The 10,386-nt window shown below is 59.1% G+C and overlaps 1 long non-coding RNA gene across 1 annotated transcript; it reads left to right on the top strand.

The window, feature by feature from the left end:
- Nucleotides 1-1,736: 1,736 nt before the first annotated feature.
- Nucleotides 1,737-6,646, top strand: LOC123828869. The gene is made up of 3 exons (XR_006787520.1): nucleotides 1,737-3,560; nucleotides 3,730-3,828; nucleotides 5,826-6,646. It is a non-coding gene; the product is annotated as an uncharacterized LOC123828869 (long non-coding RNA).
- The last annotated feature ends 3,740 nt before the right edge of the window (nucleotides 6,647-10,386 follow it).

Raw genomic sequence — 10,386 nt, forward strand, 5'->3', positions numbered from 1 at the left:
CTGAGCTCAGACTTCCAGCTTCCAGACCGTGAGCAAAGAATTTCTGTGGTCTGTAAGCCCCCCAGTTGGTGGTGTGTTTGTCGCCGAAGCCCAAACGGAGCCCTGTGACCCCTTTCCGGTCACGTTGTAGCCAGCAGTGGCCCAGAGTTCTGTGCGGGGAGGACCCACACAGCCCAGGGGACGTGGGGGCCGCAGTCCGTGGGAAGCGGTTATGTTGTGTAGATGGAGGCACTTGAATCGCAGCACACAGGGGGAGGGCATGAATAAAGGTTTCTCGTACCAGATTTCATAACCCTGCAGGGGTCAGGGGTCAAAGACGAGTCCTTTAAATGTGTCAGATCGCCACTCACTGGGCAGGATGGTTTTCACATGGACCAGCCTCGGACAGTCCCCAGCCACACTGCCAGCTCGGTGCTGGAGCCCGACTTCAGACGTGGGCTCAGAGGGGTCACGGGGACCTCAGTCCGCAGTGGAGCTGGGACTCACACCAGATGGGTCCCACTCCCAGGCCAGGGCTCTCGTCACTGGGCCCCCGGGGCCACCGTGCGACTTCCTGACACACCACCCCACAGAATGAAAACATCCTCAGCTGTTCCAGCGTGTGAGGCAATCCACATCCTGTTGCCCAGGGTTGTCACCAAATCATTCTAAATGGGGCAATTAGCAGCATGGTTGGTGAAATGGGGAACAGGATTCGCTCTGACCCCTTGAACTTCCCCACTGACTCTGATCTCGCTGAGCATTCATTTTTTTTTAGATGGGGTGGGAGATAACCCCTTTTAACCCAAAAGTTCGATAGCCGCTGCTTCCTGGGGCGCCACCTCTCCCTGGAGAGTTGAGCTTTCAAAACTGGGTCTCAGCAAAATGAACGTGAGGTGAACAAGAAACTAGGGGTACGAAGCAGGACAGTCACCCCAAAGGGCTGGTCTCCTCCTCCACCCAGAGACGTGCCTACGCGGTGGGCAGCAGGACCACCCTGGGCACCGCTGGGAGTCAACAGTTCACATAAAGGAGAGGTTGGAACAGCCGTAAAGCACAGGGGGAGACTGTTCGGTCCCGTCAATAGCATTAGAAGCGCATCGGAACGCTGGGCAGGGGAACGCCCCGTCCAGGCGGGGAGGCAGAGAAATGGGCCCCGGCCACGCGAACGCCAGCGTGGCAGCCGGCACGGCCCTCGCGTGGGGCAGGCTGGCTGCAGGTGCACGAGGCCTTAAAGATGTGGGGAGATTTGACCCAGTAGTTATTTCAAGACTTCATCCCAAGGGAGTGAGTCAAAATGCAAGCAGAGCTTCATACGCACAGACACTCATTTGAGTTGTTACTTGTAATATTGGAAAACCTGAGAAAACAATACCCCGAATGTCTAATAACAAATTCCTGTTTATGAAACAAGAGTCAGTCCCCGTGAAGGGAGAGAACCCGCTCGTGGACGTTCCGTGGCCGCAGACGCTGTGACACCAAGTCCAGTGCCTCCCACGAGGGGAGGCCGCCTCTCCCGTGCGTCTGCCCCAGACGCCGCGCCTCCTCCCTCCTGCGCCGGTCCCCTGGGGCCGCAGAGCAGCTGACGCCCCTGAAAGGAAGCCAGGGAGCGCGGGGTTCAAGCTGGGAAGGACAGGGGCCACGGGCCAGAATGTCCTGCTGCATCCAATTTGAGGCCACATGTTTTCAAATGGGAGACCAGGAAAATAATTGCCTCTTGCAGATTTCACACTTGTTTACTCCACCAGCAGCCTTGCCCCTGTCGCTCCGGAGCTGGCGCGTGGCCTCCCGAAGGAATGGTGCAGAGAGAAGGTAGGAAATCCTGATGCTCCGGCACTGGTCAGCTGTGTGCCCCTGGACTTCTGAGACCACCAGATTTCTCTCTGAGACCACCTCCACGGGGGGCTCAACAAGTGGCTGCTTTACTGGGGGCCGGTTTTCCTTCTGGGTCATCTGCACCCTCTGCCACCACCACCCCTCTCCCCCGGCCCCAGCCATCCCACTCCCGAGGGCTTGCACAGTTTTCAACAGCCATAGATCCCAGAAATCTGGGAAAGAGAAATTTTAAAAACCACAAAAGAGTCTTTAAAAAAAGAAGAAGGAAGAGGAAAAACACTTTTACGCACTGTCCACACCTCTGTCACTCTCAGTGAGCTTCGGAAGGGACTCCGACTCAGTGGCAGTGTGGGCAACCCCCAATCCCTCCCCACGCCGACCGAGTGGCGAAGGCAGTCGCCGATGCCCGGACCGCTTCTCCTCCAGCCCGCGGGGCCCCTGCTCCGAGGGCCCTGTGCGCTCCCACGCGGTGCTGCACAGCGCACGCTCCTGGTGCCTCTCCACCGCGGGTCCCCTCTGCCGCCCACCAGTCAGACCCGGGACGGCAGGGACTAAGCTGACAATAATTCATAGCGCCCCCCCTTTTCTCTGGAGAACAGCCCTTTGTCTGGGAGGATACGCCCTCCCTCGACCAAGGTCAATGTCAGACCGACTCCGTGGAGTGAACAATAGACTGGCTTCCTGCCTCAAGGCTGCTCTGACGCTGGGACAGAGTTCACAGCCCACGGCTCCCCTCGCCCTTCTCCCCAGAGCTGTCTGCCAATAAACCACCGGGACAGGCAGCTCTGACTCCGGATCTGCTCCAGGGAACCTGGGCTGAGCCCGGCTCTGATCTAACAACCCTGAGGACTTCCTCTGACTGGCCCACTACCCTCGGGGGACGTGGAGCCCACGCTTCATCCGTGGGATTGCTGTTCCTTGGGTACGGTGTCTGAGATGGTCAGAGCAGGAGCACAGCTTAGTCGACACCCAGCTCAGCATTTCCCAGAGCGCTCCGGGAAGATCAATAATCCCATGCCATGTGGGGAAACCGAAGGGATTTCTGCCTGCAGGTGCATGTAGGGAATTCTGACTTAGAGGTGAGAAGGATCTCTTCATGAGAGGGCTGCCCGTGGACTTAAATATTCATTCAAACAGATTCTGGAACCTATAGCAGCTTTTCCCCACCTCTGCACCGTTGACATTTGGCTCATTCTTTGCCGTGGGGCCATCCTGGGCCTTACGGATGTGGAGCAGATCCCTGGCCTCTGCCCACGAGACGCCAGTCGCACCCCCACACACCTGCACGACCAGCGCAACTTGTCCCAGGCACTGCCCAGCGTCCTCTGGGGGCCAGAACCTGCCGGCGTGGGGGCCGTTGCCCTAGAAGAAAGGTGGTGTCCACCATACCCTTTTGTTTCCCTCTGGTTTTTCGGCACCCATTGGAACTAGAACCCTGCAGGATGTAACGGAAATCAGCCCAAACCAGCTTCCCTTCTATAGGCGAGGTAACTGAGGCCCCGAAAGGGGAGAGGGTCTCCCCACAAAAACCAAGTGAGTCTGTAACAAATTCACAGCTCCACCGAAGCCCCCCCACACCCCGCCAAGGTGTAGGTGTGTTTCCAGAGGGCGCTGCCAGGCAGAGCAAGACGCAGCCCCAGGTGGGACCCAGCGCAGAAGGAGGAAACCCAGCCTTCTCCGGGCCTCCCTCGGCCACGGCCTTTTCTCCGTCCCCAGGGACCCTTTCGCTCCCGCCCAAACACAAGGTAGGCGTGTTTGGTTTGCTGAGGGCCTTTCTGATAAATGCCATCCTGCAGTTACGGAGAAATCACGGGGGGGTCAGGGGAGAGGCCAGCAAGGGAAGGGTCTGGAACTCGGAGACAGCAGCCCCCAGGCCTTTTCGGAGCTGACCGAGGTGCCGATTCTTCCCTCCAGACCCACGTCACGCTTAACCTCTGCGCCTAACGTCCCGGCCACGCCCCGCCGCCAGCACACGCCCACGGCTCTCCATCCCAGCACCGAGGAGAACACCCTGTGAGTTTGCAATTACGAGACGCCTTCCACTCAGATCCCAGGAGGGAAGGCTCCTTAATGTATTCACACCAGCCTCTCCTGCTTCTTGCTCGATTTTGAAAGTTGTCATGCGTGTGTGTGGGTCCCCCCCCGACTCCCACCTCCCTCCCACCCCCCTCAACCCAAGACTGTTCATTTCAAAACCAGCAGGGCCTTCCTTAACCTGCCTTGGAAATGAGGTCCCAGGAAAAGGCAGCATCTAATTCATCTCGCATGCTAAATTATTACAATGGAAAGGCAAAATCTCCACTGTGCAGCTTTAACAACATCTGTGTTTTCCTTTTGACTTTTGGGGATAATTACCCCAGCTCCTGTTGTGATTGCTAATTACTAAGCTAAACTAACCTGCTGAAGGGCTGGGGGGAGGGGTTCTTTTCAGATCATCTTCCCCCGGAGCATTAAATCATCTGCGAAGGGAAACGGGAAATGTAGAGACACTGCAGTCACCCCACGCGCTCCAGGGTGGGTGACAGCGGGCTCTGCAGGCACCTCCCGCTGGGCGTCCCCGGATCCGGGCCAGGGCAGGGGTGGGGGCCGGGGGGACGCAGCGGGGGGACTGGATTTAACCAAACTGCTGGGCGTGCAGTTATGTTGATCGTGGATGAATAATTGATTGGACTGAGACGTTTTACGTGTTACAGACACTAGACCCAACCAGGATTCCAGAAACTCGACAAACCGTATTTTGTATTGAACCAAGAACCAACAACAAAGTGTTCATTATGTTTTTTAATTGTACTGAAAGCCGTGGGTAGCTGGCAACTCTTCCTGGATCGGAACCAGTGAGGGCTCTAGGCGGGGGCATTACCAGGTCGCAGTCCCACCTGACACCTGACACCTGACACCTGACACCAAGGCCTTCCCCTAAACAAGCTCGGAGACCTGCCCTTCCAGCGCGATGAGCCTCTGGGCTCCCTGGGTACAAGGAAGACCCAGCCCCAGGATGCATCTGCGGGGTGGGGCAGAGGCCAGACCCACAGGGAGCCCCACATGCAGAGGGCAGCTGGGCTCTGGCCGACAGTCCCCTCTGAGCGGCCCCACGACTCCGCCTCCCGAGGGTGCCCCTCCCAGGCTGGAAGAGGCCGCGTGGCCCTGGAAAGAGATAATCAGGGAAGGCTTCCTGAAGGAGGTGGCATTGATGGGGGGGGGTGAATCTCAACAGCTGCATAGAGGCGGGGAGTGGGACTTCCAGGCAGAGAAGAGCCTGCGGAAAGCAGCTGGCCAGCCCCCCAGTGCACTGCACTATGGCGGTGAGACCCAGAGTGCAGGCCCAGGCCATGGGGAGCGAGGTGGAGAGCAGGGCGGGGCGACCACCGAGGGCGTCGAGCCGCTAGACCGGAATGCAGTGCTCAGGGAGCCGCAGCACAGGAGAGGGCAGGACCTCTGCTGGGGGACTCTTCACACACGCCCACACCCACTGTCACACCGCTCGGGCACACTCACACGTAATCACACACACACGTGCTCACACACTCAACACAGACATACTCACACACACCCGCACACACTCACACCCTGACGGCGGCCGGGTGTCTTCCCCCAGAGCGACAGAGTGAGACCGCCCGTGGCAAAGCCTGCACCAACACCGCCACCCCAGCCGCACACGCCACGGGGCCAGCCCGCTGCCCGGAAGGGCGGCCGCAGACCAGCGGTGCCTTGGAAGGCAGAGCGCTCCCACCCGCGTGGTCACCCAGCTCCGGCGGCACCCGCTTCCCTCACTCCCCTTTTCTTCTCTCCTCCTAGGATTTGATTTTCTAGAGGATTCCCCGGGGGTGCCTAGGAGGGTAGGAGGAGGCAGAGCAGGAGGGATACAGCATGACAGGCCCATCCTTCCCCACGGGGTGCACAGATCTGTCGCCCCTGGTCCCCCCATCTGACAGGCTCACGTCCGGGAGCCCCACCTCGCAGGGGCTCAGCCTGGCGGAGCCTCACCTCTGACCCTTTCACCTTGGCCTCAGCTTCCTGCCTCTTCCTGCGGCTCACAGAACCCAGCAATCGTCCTCAGTGGAGGCGCCTACACACTCTTACAACATCTGCCTGCGAGTCTAGACGTTTCTTACACCGACGGCTCTCACAACAGCTGGGCGGCACACCCGAGATTCCCATTTCTAAGCCGACACTCAGAAACTGAGGGGACGGGTCACGTGGCTCGTCGGGAATGTGCAGGAGCCGGCACTAACGCAAGTCCGAGTGGTCCCCAGGCCCATCTGGGGACCACCCTGTCAGACTGGGGATGCTCCTGGAACCCCAGCGCCCAGAGACACGCGGTGACCTTCTGGAGGGGGGCCCGGCCCGGCAGCCTCAGCCTCACCTCGAGGGACCTCCCGGGCCTAAGCAGGTGCAGGTGCGGCCTCTGTGTCCCCGCACGGCGTCTTTTCTGGATTCCGCTGTCCTCTGGGTCCTGCGCTCGCTCCTCCCGTCAGCGTGGACTGCCCGGCATCAGGGTTTGCACACGAACTGCAAAGATTTCTCAGACGGGGGGTGAGACTTTCTCCGGGGCCTCGGTGCTCCGAGTTTCTGTCCCCTGGTCCTCGTGGCCCCGTCCTGAGGGCCGCACAGGCCGGGGGGACAGCGCTGCCTGTGTTCCCCGCTGCTTGTGGGGGGCGGAGCTCCCCGCATCCCCGCTGGTGCCGCAGTCTGGTCACCTTTGGGGGAGGAAGAGACTTTCTCCCACTTTTCTAGGTTCCTCCGGCTGGTCTGCTACTGAGATCAACAGGAGACGGATTAACGAGAGAAAACAACCGCCTCTAATTACGTGCGGCTGCGTGGGAGCCGCCTGCAGGAGAGGTTCGGGGACAGGGAAAATGAGGCTTCTGCCCCTGCGTGAGGGGGCAGGGGGGGCCCTGGGGTTTCGGTGGGGGCAGGCGGAGGAGCCACGGGACAATGAGACAAGCAGATGTTCGGCCATTCGATGTTTGTCCTGCCCCAGAGATGGGCCATGAAAAGATATTTCTGCTAAGAACGCTTACCGTGGGCAAGGCCCCCGCTTTAGACTCTTCTAGGGAGTTGACGGGGGACGGCAGGTTCTCCTGAGCACACGGGGTCTCAATGGGTTCACCCCCAAATAATCCACATGCCCAAGGGGCCCGCCTTGGGAAGGCCTGTTCTGAACCCCCTGGTTCCCCTCCTAACTATTCAACAAGACGTCACCAGCGCCCTTCCCAGTGTCCCCTGCACAGCCTCCACGGCTTTCTGACCCGCCTTTTCTGGGTCCCCGGACCCCGCCCCTGGCCGCTGGGAGGCCCTGGCAGCAGAGCCAGTGGGCATGGGAGAGAGGAGCCCCTTGTCTTTCCAGGATCCCACCTTCCGTTCGGGGAGCAGCCCTGACACCCTGTGAAAGACGTTTTCAGGCAAGCGATGGCACTTCCGCCGGCGAGTGCTCGGCAAGCGAAGACAGCCCTCCTGGAGGAGGAGTGCGGACAGTGTGTCGACGGTGACCTCGCCGCAGACCAGAAGCCCGCTGGGGGAGGAGTGCCGTGCGCCAAGGAAGCCCACCTGCACAGGGGGCTGGAGTGGAGGACGGGGGGAGGGTAACGCAACAGCCCAGCAATCTTCCTTGTTCCGGGAGAAAATGCAGTTGGGCCGATTGTGATTACCTACGACATCCTAACGGGTCCCGCGGCCCCTTCTCCTTCCTCCTTCCCTGCAGACGTGAGCACGTGGGGCTCCGCGCACTCGGCAGCAGGGCCCGGAGACGCCCCGGGATCTTCCCGCGGCCCCGGGTTCCGGACGAACGTCAGCGCCAAGTGGGGCGGGGGAATTGGGATTCTGACGGTGTCTGCCAGCCGGTATCCGAATTTCAATCTGGAAACAGTTGACCTTGAGGTGCTCTGAGGAATGAGGAAGCGCCAGAAGCGAGAGAGGGCTCTGTTCCCATCAGCGCCGCTGCTCTTCGCATCAGAATGAGGAGGAGGAGGAGACCGGGGTGGCGGCTGTAGCCCCGGAACCCCGTTTCTGTCTGTCCCCTCGTCGCTTCCAAGTACCCCTGGCCCACCTGATGCGCCCCCCCCCCCCGGGGGACTTGACCCCTGGAAGGAGCGAAGCACTCGCTGGGCATTACTCTGTGCCTGAGTCCTTCCCTGCAGTCACCCTGAACCCATCATGGCCAAAACACCGGGTGCCCAGGAGCGACCCCGAGAAGTCCACGCGGCCAGGAAGCCTGCTGCAGGCAGGATTCAGACTCGGGGCCTTCACTGCAAAGCCCCTGTTCTTTTCTGCGCCCGAAGAGACTAAGAGGAGAGAGTGCGACAAAGGAATGACTCACGAATGGTGGATATTTTGACACAGTGGATTTTGTGGGCAGACAGACAGGCCAGGCGTGGGGAGGTCAGGCTCGGGCTGCTCAGCTCAGCTCCGTGGAATCCAGCATGCATGTCCACGGGAGGTCCCTGGGGCTGGGTCCAGGCTGCCCCTCTGTGGGGCGTGGTGACAAGGGGCCTCTAAAATGACCAACTGCATAGCACTGCCGTTTGCAAAACAGGCTGTGGCCTCTCATCCACCAAATTCTCACAAGAACACCGAGGGGGTGGTTGTGCCCACTTTGTAGGTGAGAAGACTCAAGTACGCAAAGAAAGCAGTGGGAGTGCGATCTGAAGGCCTCCTAGTCCCGGCCTGCTTCAGCTCACCCCCCCCACCCCCGCCCCCAAATAATTTTTGACTACAGTTATCTCCAGCACCACTTCCGGCCTGTGTGTCGGATGATTTATGTTTCCAAAGCCGCATTTTCATGTTTACAAGACTGACTGGTTTCAGCTCCCCAGGATTCAGCACCAGACATCAAGAACTGTTTTCATAAAATAAAAGCAGGGGGATGGGAGGCGTCCGCTTCCATTTGAAAGGTTTGTTGTTTCCCTCCCTGGGCCAAGCATGAAAACTGGAAGGAATCTGGTAACGTATCGATAGCTTTGAGCACTTTTTTAAATTAGTTTCCCATTCCCCTCCACACGCTTTTCCATTCCATTTGAATAAATTCAAGTTCACGTTCCTGAAGGGATGTGCAGGGGCCTCCCCCTCCATGTGAGATGAGTTTGTCAGCCAGGTTCGGGCTGTCAGAAATGCATCCGCCACTGCGGTGACTGGCACAGGCCGTGCACACCGCGTGGAACCCAGACGTCACCGCCGCCCCTGGGACCAGCCCCGAGGCTGCCTCGACGCCCTGACCCGGAACGGGTTTCAGGTCCCGCTTGTCAACTGTCAAGCCGGTGTGGCCGCAGAGGCCTGTTCCTGTCACCGAGACACACAGGGGTCCCTGGGCTCTGCTTGGATACCTTGTTACCCCTTCCCCAGCCTCGCCCCCTCACCCCCATGAACAGACACAATCAGGTGGATTGGAGTAATTAAGAAGCGGGAATGAATGGTGCATCCCTCGTTGTGACTCTTCCCATTGTGTCAGAAACCCTACTTAGATAACAACCTTCGTGGGGGAGGGAAAATCACTTTTGTTCTACCCATCTGTGTTCCTGGCTGAGATGCCCCTGGAATAAGAGAGACAGATTAACGGGGGGAGGGGAAGAGAATTTTAATAACATGCATACGTCCCGTATCCATGGGCGAGACCCAGGCAAACTGAGCAACTCGCCAAGATGGCCAACCACCACCTTAAATGCCGTCTCCAGCTGAAGACAAAGGAAGATGTTGGGGGTGGGGGCGGGGGGGGGCGCCATTCTGGGCGGGTTACCAGGAAACGCACAGGAAACAGTATGGTTGTCAGGAGCATTCAGGTCCTGGCCAGAATTCTCACTGATGAATTTCCAGGTTTAGCCACTCTTTTGACACAGAGAGGGAGACACCCCTACAAATACACATTTCCCTCATAAATATCCATTTCTCGTACAAAAGGGTAGCTTCCACTCGGGTCTCAGAGCTTCTCCTGTGTCTGCTGTCTCTTAAAACTCATCAGCCCAACTTAATCCTCATGCCAGAGAGATACGCTTTGAAGTAACCAATCCTGCTCCCCCTTCACTTCATGAAATAAGTGTCCTGCATCAGGTCAAGGGCAGAGCTGGCTTCCAGCTTGACACAACCCAAGGTTCCATGCATTCCTCCATACAGGTGTGGCCCCCTCCCCCGCACAGACAGGCCATGGGGGCCCGGGCCCCTCTGTGGGGCTCCTGACCTGCCTACAGGTGGGGCCCCATCGGGCTGCTGTGAGACAGAGGCCACTCTGCAGCCAGGGCCCCCCGTGTGCCCCGGGCACACCAGGCCTCCGGCTCTCACAGGCTGCTCCGGAGCACCGAGTGACCTACCCAGGGCTCTGCAGCTCAGGGGTGAGCACTTGAACCCCATCGACAACGGCAGGGTCACCTCTGAGTTCCTCTGTGATGAACTTAAGGGACAGGTCCCTAAAAGGGATCTGACCAGGGGAAGAACAATGTTCCCTTAAAAGAAAACCACTGAAAGCAAAGGGGTCGACCAGTTGGTCGGACTGAGTTGCCCAGTGGTTCAGGAGGAGGATATGGAGTGTTCTGGCCTGACCGCTCTTGACCCGTTCCTCCCCTCCCCACCTGCCCTCACCCCCTG

The sequence above is a fragment of the Phyllostomus hastatus genome, unplaced genomic scaffold (genome assembly GCF_019186645.2).
Source record: "Phyllostomus hastatus isolate PE091 unplaced genomic scaffold, TTU_PhHast_1.1 phas_scaffold_1066, whole genome shotgun sequence".
NCBI classification, from domain to species: Eukaryota; Metazoa; Chordata; class Mammalia; order Chiroptera; family Phyllostomidae; genus Phyllostomus; species Phyllostomus hastatus.